Consider the following 11161-nt stretch of genomic DNA (forward strand, 5'->3'; position numbering starts at 1 on the left):
GAATTTTGAAAACCTGCACAAAAGAAAGAAGGAGGAGAAGTGATAGAAACAAGAGGAGAAAAAACATGAAAAAACAATTTCTGGTTAATGTCTGGGCAAGGGAGAAAAATCAAACTTGAAAAAATAAAAAATAATCATAAAAACGCTTAAGAACCGATGTTTGATATTGATCTGAAAGCAACATTATACACATGGGATTGTTTTCTGGTTAATGACCAGTTTCTACAACTATGCATATGACGGTAAAAAAATCCTTGAGGTCAAAATACACGCACTGCTTTACATTTTGGATTCGCTTTCAAGTAAGAAAAGGAAAAAAAATAAAAGAGAAAAAAATTGTATCGTTCCTCCATGTACACTGGACATTTTGTTGTCTCGTTAACTTTTGTGATTGTTTTTTATCATCTTGCTGAAGAACGTTCTGGTATTGTTCCTCCATGTATGACATAAATATTCTAGTTGATTGACCTGCTTGCCCAGGTGAGGATGTGCAAAAAAATGAACTAGTTAGAAACCTTAAAATGAGAGACAAGAAAAAGGATATTTGTTTATAGTTGCAAATGCAAAAAAACATGACAGATGGGAAAAATAGGGGAAAAGATATACAGTTCTGTATCACAAGTCCTTGACAAGTGTCTTTGCTTCATCTATTTCGTTGTGAGTGCTGAATAGTAGATCAACAGCAAGTCTCACGCGCGCATCTGGAACATCTTTTGATTGGAATACTGTCTGCAACTGGTTCCTTGCTCGATAATTTTGCATCTTGTTTATTGTGAAAATTCCACAATCATCGCTGTTTCAGGGGGGTGTGAGAAAAAAGAAAAACCAAGAGATGAGGAAAATCAATTTAAAAACATTAGAGGGAATAAAAATATAGTTGATATTTCATATGAAAAAATGGTATTGGAAAAAGTTGTTTATGATTTACCTCCCTACTTGTTTCGGTAATACTGGATATGCTGTTTGATATTGATTGAACCCCATGTTTCTCAGGTTAGCATCACGCCACGCTTTGATAAATTTTGTTATCTGGAAAAAATCCTATAATAAGACAACAAAATCTTGGGGGAAGGAAGAAGAAGATAAAATTCTCTTGATTTTCTTTAAAAAGGAAGGATGCATAACCATCATGTTCTTGATGTTCGTGTGGTACTTGCTGTTTTCTGCGTACTTTGAGTCAAGGAATATGAACTGTCGTGCTTTCAAGTCGACGAGGAAGACGAACCAATGATCCGCATGAAGAGTAGGAAAGAACAACTAGACGAACAAAAATGAAAAAAATGAAAATGTAGATGGAATTCAAGAAACCATAATTCAATGACTTCAAAAGTGTTTTGGTGAGCAAAACTGGCTTGAGACATTACTTCATTGCTCAGCTCTAGTCGTCTTGCTTTCCCTGCTCCGTGGAAGCTCCTTAGAACTTTATATTTGAAAGATAGTCTCCCCACTTCAGTCCTCCACTTCTCCAAAAAGTACTCCTATTACAAACAAACAAAAAGAAAAGAAAGATAAAATTAAAGTTTCAACTGAAAAAAGTGAGAGATAAACAAACATCAAAACAAGATTGTATTGGAACTCACTGTCGCCGTGTGGAAAAAGTAGTGCCTCTGGGATGTTCTGGGGTGGTTATCTCTGAATAATTTTCGACAGTATGCATTGATGACATATGACTCCACCCACCCTGATGGTTTGAATGAATTGCCTAGTTGTTCCAATGACACTCTGCATTTATCAATCTGAATTGCCCAGTAGTCCCTGCATTTTCATGATTTGTCCACAGAAAAAATGTCAGTGCAAGGGGGGAACTGCTATATACACTTCAGATGCACAAAAAGAAGGAAGAAAAAATAAAAACAGACACGAACAACTCAACAAAAAGTCGGTGGTCTGGGAGGGAAAAAAGTGTCCTAACCCTTTGTAGTAATTATTCTCGCTTAGGAGTACGATGTTGTGATATAGATGAAGCTCGTATTCCATGATGGGCCCCCTGTCTTGGTCATAAGGCGAGCACAAAAATTTGCTTGGTTGTATTACCCTTTTAGGTGGTATATTTTCTTTGCCCCTAGAGCTGCTTGTACTCCCTAAGAAGAGTCTGGTGTTATAGTGATCATCTGATCTATCAACTAAGTTGTTGCAGGACTGTTTGAAAGGACTTTGACTGAGGATTTGGACCTCTGGTGATGCCTGGTAAAATTCAACAAATAAAAAAAATATAAGTATGAAACTATAGACATTCTGGGATATTTTCTTTTGGACTTCAGCTTTTAGGAAAAACAACACAAAGAAGAAGAAAAATACTTACACTGTTATGATCCAAGAACGTTATAGGGTTATCCTCTGTCCCATCTAAATTGCATTCAATGTTAGCTCTTTCTGGGAACAGAATTCTCCCTGTCATTGTGGCTTCTGAGAAAAAATGATGTATCAAAAAACGAAAAAAGAAAGAAATATGAGAAAATCAAAGAAATGTGCCTAGGAAAACTGTTAATGTAGAAAAAAATCAAAAAATGGGGAGAAAAAGGAAAAAAAAAAGGAAAATGTACTTTGGTGCGTGAGGGTGTGGTAGTCGTTGTCTTGTAAGTTGTGTTCCTATTCCCAGGAGAATAGCATGTATGCGGCTCGTTCCACTCATTTCGAATGCTTGTGTTTGGTGATGTCTGTATCATTTTAGAAAGCAAGAGAAAATCAAAGACCATGAATAAAAAAATGAGAAACATTTCATAAGAAAACAGAAACTGCTCAGCAGCAAAATGCAGAGAAAAAAAACCAGGTCAATTATTCCTCCGTCTGGTTTTATTGCGGTCAGTGGACGTGGTGAAGTGCATCTTTGTCCAATACTTTGTTGCTGTTGCGCGCAATGTACAGAAAACTGTTGACACAAAAAAGACAGGGGATGAAGGTGTTGTTTGAAACCAACAAGGCAGAAAAATATCTTTTTCTAAAAAAGTGATTAAATAAAAAATATTGAAAAGGAAAAAAGAAGATGAAACCTCGCAGCTCTTGATCTCTTGCTCTTGATGGTAGTTGCCTGATTCCCTTTCTTTCATTGTCTGATGAACAATGATTTTCTTTGCATTCTGATTATTGACGCACCAAAGAAAACGAGTTAAAGACATAAAGTGTCTACACTAGTAACATATAACACATGGGGCATATATTTTGATTTGATGAGGCTCCTTTCCTACGTTTTGCGCACCTCGAGTTTTTCGTTATATTCCTTTGTTGTCATGTGCACAGGACGCCATAGCTCAGGCTCAGTTATTTCATTCCCGCAGTCATCCATATCTTCGAGTATACGACAAGTTGGTGTGTCATCATCATAGAAGAAGTACTTTTGCCTTGCTTTATCCAAGTAATCAGCCCAGGATTCGTCTTCGTTTCCTACAGCATTATCTATGACATGCTTGTCTGCTTCATGGTCATTTGCGTCATCCTCGTCTAGATTTGAGAAGCAAATGATGATCATCAGTTCCAAAAAAATGAAACCAAAATGAATAGTTGTTGCTGGTTTCTTCAGTTTTGAACCAGAAAAATGGTGCGAAGGAAAAAGAGTCATCAAAAAAGTTAAAGGTACCTGCAGCTAATGTGACATTTATGTCGAAATCTATTTTGCTGCAGGACCCCTTCTGTTGCTGGTTGATCACGTTGGTGTCATCTTTTTGCTGTCAAGAAAAAAATAACAAGGAGCATGGGATGTTAAAAAATAAAAAAAGTAGTAAAAAGAAAAAGAAAGATGTTAAGTAACAAGTAGCTAGTTAAAACTTCTTACTTGGGAGATATGTTCATTACTGGATGTCTTCTGGCTCATGAAACCAGAAAAACTTGATGCATTTCCTTTTCCAGCTTCTTTGATCTGAATCTGAGGTAACAGAGCAGTGTTGTCTGGTAGAAGTAAGTACTCAAAACTTGTCGTGCTCTCTGCTCTTGTTTCATTGATCTTCACTTCTAGCACCTTGTCCTGCACTGTAACCTTGTTTTCTCTTCCTAGTCCATCTTCGATGCTCACTTCTTGGGGTGCTTTCACTGCCTCTGTATCATCTTTGTTTGTGTTCACTTGATCTTGAATTTCTTCTTGTGTGGTTATTGTCTCTTTGTTGTTGTGTTCTTGAAATTCTTCATTACCCTTGTCCATTTCATTCTGAAAAAATGTGGGAGGTAAGTAGCAAGAGTTTTAAAAACGGACAATAAAAAGGGAAAAAGAACATGGGAATATATCCTTAAAAAAGTACAGTAAAAAGATTCATGAACTTACATATGCATCTTCTAACTTTGAGCTCCCAATAACATCAACCCCTTCATCACTCTTTCCTTGGAATACTTCTTGCTCATGGCTCATTCTTTCAGTTTCAATTGAAGCAGGTGATTGTTCGCTGATTTGTTTCACCCTCTTAGTCCTTCGAAGTAGAGTCGTTCCTACAAAAGGGAGCATAATTATAGAAAATAAAAAAAGAGAAAAAAGTAAATAAGTAGAAGGCCTGTCGAAATAGAATTAAAAAACAAATAACAGTGCTTTAAACACATGGTTGTAAAAAACGGGGTTCTCTTTTGCAAACAATAGGATATTTACCCTCATCATCTTCATAATCTCCATCTGAGTTTACTTTTACAGTAGATCCTGACCAGTATTGATTGCTCACTGTATTATGGCTCTTCTCGGATGACTCAAGTTTCAAAGTTTTCTCTGAATCGCCATTTCTTGGTGTCACTAATTCCAGGGTCTTTAAAAGCAAATTCTTTGCTTTCATGCAAGTGCTTACGTTTTCATCTTTCATGTAAAACTGGAATGATGTGTATATCTCTTCTTTCACTTGATACATGTGAAGAAACAAAAAAGTGAGAAAACGATGAAATGAAAAAATAGATCATAAATGCATGTAGAAAAATAAAAATAGAAAAATAAGATTAGGGGGGAACCTCCTTGGGAAGAGAATTCCCCACTGTTCTGTCAATAGCAGCCCTTAAGTTTGAGTTATTTGTCGTGCTGGCCCAACTGAATGAGTCTTGAGCATAGCATGTTTGAGATTCATCTTTTATCTACATGTGTGAAAAAAGACCAAAGTAAAAGAAATTAAAGTTCTCTTAAATTGACCCTGGCCCAACAGAATATCTGCTATTTTGTTCTTTGTCGTTACATTAGAAACAGAGAATACAAACAAAGATAGAAATAAGTATATATGAGAATTACTTGGTCCGTACATGCCATTTTGGTCTATGAGCATATCACGAAATTTTTGACAAGACTGCCTTTCCATACACATATCCTTGGCATGATTGATGGTACTTGTATTGCTCCAAAGTCTGTGAAGTCAAGGAAGCGGACCTTGGAAAAAGAAAAAAAGAATAACAGATGTCAACTTGTTTTGATGAAAAAAAGGAAAAGAAAGGAAAAAGGAAGACACAAAAACTATAAATAGAAAAAGAAGGTGAAAAAGAAAAGAAAATGTACCGCTAGTTGGTATATGCACCCTCCTAGTGTCAGTGTCAAGCGGTTTTGCTTCGTCTTCTCTTTTTGATACTTCCTAATAGCTTGCAACAGCCACATGTGAGTGAACTTGCACTAATTTAGGTCTCTGATTTTACTGACATCTATTAGTGATCCCATGTACTTGGTGCTTGGTTTAGTGTTTGAAGTTGGGCACAACACGGTTGACAGGGCAACAATCATGAAACATCGAATGAGCTGCTCGTTAGACAAATCTTCTCCTTCAATAATCTTGTTGCCAAAAAACTTTATTGTGGGCACTTCTGTCACTAGTAGAAAAGAGGGCTTTGGTTCAGGCCGGGTCAGCTCATTAGTCCCGGTTCAGTCCAGAACCGGGACCCATGGGGGCACTGGTCCCAGTTCGTGAGGCCAGGGGCCTGCCGGGCCTCGTGGGGGTATTGGTCCCGGTTCGTCTGACCCCTTTGGTCCCGGTTGGTGGGACAAACCGGGACCAATAGGCCTCGCTCCTGGCCCACCACTATTGGTCCCGGTTGGTGGCTTGAACAGGGACCATAGGCTGCCCTTTAGTCCCGGTTCATACCACGAACCGGGACCAATGAGGTGCCTATATATACCCCTCGCCCGCGAGCAGAGCACTTCAGTGCTGTGTTTTCCTCTGGCCGGCGAGGGGAGGGCTTTGTGGTGCTCTACCTCACCTCCTATGCACATGAGGTGTTCGATGAAATGCCCGAGGCACACTAGTTAAGCTTTCTCGTCTCGAAGCTCGACCTCAAAGCTCCATTTTCCTCAAGATTTGTCTAGGTTTAGCGGCCCGTCACGTCCCATTCCCGTCTTCACTGCCGTCGATCGCCCGCGCCGATCTCGTCGCCGGCACCACCGTGGTGAGCTTCTTGTTCTTATCTTCTTTCTGAAAGAAAAAAATCTTACTTTAGATAGATACTTGTCTAATTTTCTTACTATTTTATTGCTTGTTATTATATAGTGCGATGGTTTTGGTATCCGCCCCCGTCGGCCCTCGTCCTGTCTATGATTCGAATGTGGTATATATTATCGTTATAACTATTGGTTCATTTATTGTTTATGAAAATTATGCCGACCAACGTGACATAGATTTTATTTATCTAGGAGGTATGTGAACCGGAAATTCCAACCGACCCTATTGTCGAGAGGTTAAATTTAGTTGAAGAAGAAAACAATTTCTTGAAGGAAAAAATAAAAAAAATTGAGGAGGAGAAGATGATATTGGAGTTGCATGTTGCGGATGTCGTCGATGATTACAAGATCAAGATGGATGCAATGCGCTTGAAGATTAGAAAGATTAGAAAATATGCCATTCATACCGAGGCTTGGTATCATTATGCCGTTGGATCAATTGTTACCTTGGTTGCGATTATGATCGCATTTGTTTTCGCATTGAAATGTTTTACATAGTTTCAATGTATGGTTTAATTAATTAGATGCTCTGGAGAGCTATATGTTGTTAGATGAGAACTATGTATGTACTTTGGTTTTAATGTGATGATGAACTTCTATTAATTTGGTCACTTAATTATCTATTCATGATGTTCTGTAATGGTTTTTGACACACTTAATTATATATAATGCACGCAGATGAACCGACAATGGATGTACGGTGACAGACACACCTCCGAGTACATTAAGGGCGTGCATGATTTTCTCGAAGTGGCTGAGGCAAACAAGCAGAATGGTTTTATGTGTTGTCCATGCCCTAAATGTGGGAATACGAAGTCTTACTCTGACCGGAAAATCCTTCACACCCACCTGCTTTACAAGGGTTTCATGCCACACTATAATGTTTGGACGAGGCACGGAGAAATAGGGGTTATGATGGAATACGGCGAAGAAGAAGAGGACGATGACAACTATGTGCCCCCTGAATACGGTGATGCTGCAACGGGGGAAGCTGCTGAAGATCAAGAGGAACCAAACGATGTGCCCAATGATGCTGCAAGGGGGGAAGCTGCTGAAGATCAAGAGGAACCAGTGCCCGATGATGATGATCTCCGCCGGGTCATAGTCGATGCAAGGACGCAATGCGAAAGTCAAAAGGAGAAGCTGAAGTTCGATCGCATGTTAGAGGATCACAAAAAAGGGTTGTACCCCAATTGCGAAGATGGCAACACAAAGCTCGGTACCGTACTGGAATTGCTGCAGTGGAAGGCAGAGAATGCTGTGCCTGACAAAGGATTTGAGAAGCTATTGAAAATATTGAAGAAGAAGCTTCCAAAGGATAACGAATTGCCCGACAGTACATACGCAACAAAGAAGGTCGTATGCCCTGTAGGATTGGAGGTGCAGAAGATACATGCATGCCCTAATGACTGCATCCTCTACCGCGGTGCGTACAAGGATCCGAACGCATGCCCGGTATGCGGTGCATATAAGATCAGACGAGATGACCCTAGTGATGTTGACGGCAAGCCCCCCCAGGAAGAGGGTTCCTGTGAAGGTGATATGGTATGCGCCTATAATACCACGGTTGAAACGTCTGTTCAGAAACAAAGAGCATGCCAAGTTGATGCGATGGCACAGTGAGGACCGTAAGAAAGACGGGAAATTGAGAGCACCCGCTGACGGGTCGCAGTGGAGAAAAATCGAGAGAAAGTACTGGGCTGAGTTTGCAGGTGACCCAAGGAACGTATGGTTTGGTTTAAGCGCGGATGGCATTAATCCTTTCGGGGAGCAGAGCAGCAATCACAGCACCTGGCCCGTGACTCTATGTATGTATAACCTTCCTCCTTGGATGTGCATGAAGCGGAAGTTCATTATGATGCCACTTCTCATCCAAGGCCCTAAGCAACCGGCAACGACATTGATGTGTACCTAAGGCCTTTAGTTGAAGAACTTTTATAGCTGTGGAATGAAAACGGTGTACGTACGTGGGATGCGCACAAACAGGAGGAATTTAACCTGCACGCGTTGCTGTTTGTAACCATCAACGATTGGCCCGCTCTCAGTAACCTTTCAGGACAGACAAACAAGGGATACCACGCATGCACGCATTGTTTAGATGACACTGAAAGTATATACCTGGACAAATGCAGGAAGAATGTGTACCTGGGCCATCATCGATTTCTTCCGACCAACCATCAATGTCGAAAGAAAGGCAAGCATTTCAAAGGCGAGGCAGATCACCGGAAGAAGCCCGCCATGCTACCGGTGATCACGTACTTGCTATGGTCAATGATTTACACATAATCTTTGGAAAGGGTCCCGGCGGACTAGCTGTTCCGAATGACGCTGAGGGACACGCACCCATGTGGAAGAAGAAATCTATATTTTGGGACCTACCCTACTGGAAAGACCTAGAGGTCCGCTCTTCAATCGATGTGATGCACGTGACGAAGAACCTTTGCGTGAACCTGCTAGGCTTCTTGGGCGTGTATGGGAAGACAAAAGATACACCTGAGGCACGGGAGGACCTGCAACGTTTGCAAGAAAAAGACGGCATGCCTCCGAAGCAGTATGAAGGTCCTGCCAGCTACGCTCTTACGAAAGAAGAGAAAGAAATCTTCTTTGAATGCCTGCTCAGTATGAAGGTCCCGACTGGCTTCTCGTCGAATATAAAGGGAATAATAAATATGCCAGAGAAAAAGTTCCAGAACCTAAAGTCTCATGACTGCCACGTGATTATGACACAACTGCTTTCGGTTGCAGAGGGGGCTTCTACCGAAAAACGTCCGATTAGCCATTGTGAAGCTATGTGCATTCCTCAATGCAATCTCTCAGAAGGTGATCGATCCAGAAATCATACCAAGGCTAAGGAGTGATGTGGCACAATGTCTTGTCAGTTTCGAGCTGGTGTTCCCACCATCCTTCTTCAATATCATGACGCACGTCCTAGTTCATCTAGTCGACGAGATTGTCATTCTAGGGCCTGTATTTCTACACAATATGTTCCCCTTTGAGAGGTTCATGGGAGTCCTAAAGAAATATGTCCGTAACCGCGCTAGGCCAGAAGGAAGCATCTCCATGGGCCATCAAACAGAGGATGTCATTGGGTTTTGTGTTGACTTCATTCCTGGCCTTAAGAAGATAGGTCTCCCTAAATCGCGGTATGAGGGGAGACTGACTGGAAAAGGCACGCTAGGAGCGGACTCAATAATATGCAGGGACGGGCATTCTTGGTCTCAAGCACACTACACAGTTCTACAGAACTCTACCTTGGTGACCCCGTATGTCGATGAACACAAGAACAGTCTGCGCTCCAAACACCCGGAGCAGTGGGACGACTGGATTACATGTGAACACATCAGGACTTTCAGCAGTTGGTTGGAAACACGTCTCAGAGGTGACAACACTGTTTGTGATGAGCTGTACTCGTTGTCCAGGGGACCATCTTTGACTGTATTGACTTACAAAGGATACGAGATAAATGGGAATACATTTTACACGATCGCCCAAGATCAAAAGAGCACCAACCAAAACAGTGGTGTCCGCTTTGATGCAGCAACCGAGAGGGGAAAGGACACATATTATGGTTACATAGTGGACATATGGGAACTTGACTACGGACATGATTTTAAGGTCCCTTTGTTTAAGTGCAAATGGGTCAATCTGTCAGGAGGCGGGATACAGGTAGACCCACAGTACGGAATGACAACAGTGGATCTGAAAAATCTTGGGTACACTGACGAACCGTTCGTCCTAGCCAATGATGTGGCACGGGTTATCTATGTGAAGGACATGTCTACCAAACCGAGAAAAAGAAAAGATAAGGAAGCGAATACATCATACGATGAGCCAAAGCGCCACATAGTTCTTTCAGGAAAAAGGGACATCGTGGGAGTGGAGGGCAAGACAGACATGTCTGAAGATTATGAAAAGTTTCATGAAATTTCTCCCTTCAAAGTCAAGGCTGACCCAAGCATCCTGATAAACGATGAAGATTATCCATGGTTACGGCGCAATAAGCAAATGACACAAGCGAAGAAAAAGTGAAGACTTTCTCCCGCAACTATTATGATGATACCATGCCAACTTTGTAACAGACGAGTATGATACCATTGTCCGTTTTGTACACGAAGTGCATCCAGTTTTTGCCGTAATCATCTCAACTTTCTTGCACATGCTATGTGGATGAAATGATGATACCATGCCAACTTTCAACCTTTTCAGAGTTCATTTGAAATCCTTTTCAATTTCAGGGTCTTATAGCTCAAAATAATCAATAAATGCATGAAAGATAACAAATGAAGTCAGAAAGGGTTGAAAATTGATGATGTGGCTTTGAATGGTGCATTTTGAACACACAAAAAGTCAGGAGTTCCAATAAGTTTAAAAAAATGAAATCCCTTTGTAACAGACGAGTTTCCGTATGAATCCTGATACTTCGAAAGAGATTGTCCGTTTTGTACACGAAGTGCATCCAGTTTTTGCCGTAACCCTCTCAACTTTCTTGCACATGCTATGTGGATGAAATGATGATACCATGCCAACTTTCAACCTTTTCAGAGTTCATTTGAAATGCTTATCAATTTTAGGGTCTTATAGCTCAAAATAATCAGTAAATGCATTAAAAAATTTAGGGGAGCGGCAGTGGGGCTTATAAACCACTGCGCGCCCCTCTCAACTAGCGAGGTGGGACTAAAGTTTCGACGCGGGCGCAGCAGCACAAGCCGGTTCGTGGCACTAACCGGTACCAATGCCCCCCTTTAGTCCCGGTTGGTGCCACCAACCGGGACCAAAGGCCGCCGC

At 41.1% G+C, this 11161-nt stretch overlaps 1 long non-coding RNA gene across 1 annotated transcript; it reads right to left on the reverse strand.

The window, feature by feature from the left end:
* Positions 1-433: 433 nt before the first annotated feature.
* LOC123050318 (uncharacterized) lies at positions 434-1030 on the reverse strand. The gene is made up of 3 exons (XR_006423751.1): positions 929-1030; positions 607-793; positions 434-468 (listed from the first exon to the last, which is right to left on the reverse strand). It is a non-coding gene; the product is annotated as an uncharacterized lncRNA (long non-coding RNA).
* Between the last annotated feature and the right edge of the window lie 10131 nt (positions 1031-11161).

Source organism: Triticum aestivum, chromosome 2D (assembly GCF_018294505.1).
Source record: "Triticum aestivum cultivar Chinese Spring chromosome 2D, IWGSC CS RefSeq v2.1, whole genome shotgun sequence".
NCBI classification, from domain to species: Eukaryota; Viridiplantae; Streptophyta; class Magnoliopsida; order Poales; family Poaceae; genus Triticum; species Triticum aestivum.